Raw genomic sequence first — 255 nt, forward strand, 5'->3', positions numbered from 1 at the left:
ATTTTAGTTGTGTTTGGTTTTAGTACTTCAATAAAGAGTTAATAACAATATTGCAGAATTAAGCTATTCACTACATAGATACCGTGATATAAATAAATTAGCCTATAGAGACTTCCTACCATTTCTTAACACCATATGTTTACTTATGGCATTAAAGGCTGTGTAGTTTATCCCAAATTTGAATAATCCGGCTCAATTCGGAGACCAAGGCCGTCTGACCCTGCGGGGCCGCCGTAGACGTCCCGCCTCCTTCTC

Source organism: Cottoperca gobio, chromosome 16 (genome assembly GCF_900634415.1).
Source record: "Cottoperca gobio chromosome 16, fCotGob3.1, whole genome shotgun sequence".
Taxonomy (NCBI): domain Eukaryota; kingdom Metazoa; phylum Chordata; class Actinopteri; order Perciformes; family Bovichtidae; genus Cottoperca; species Cottoperca gobio.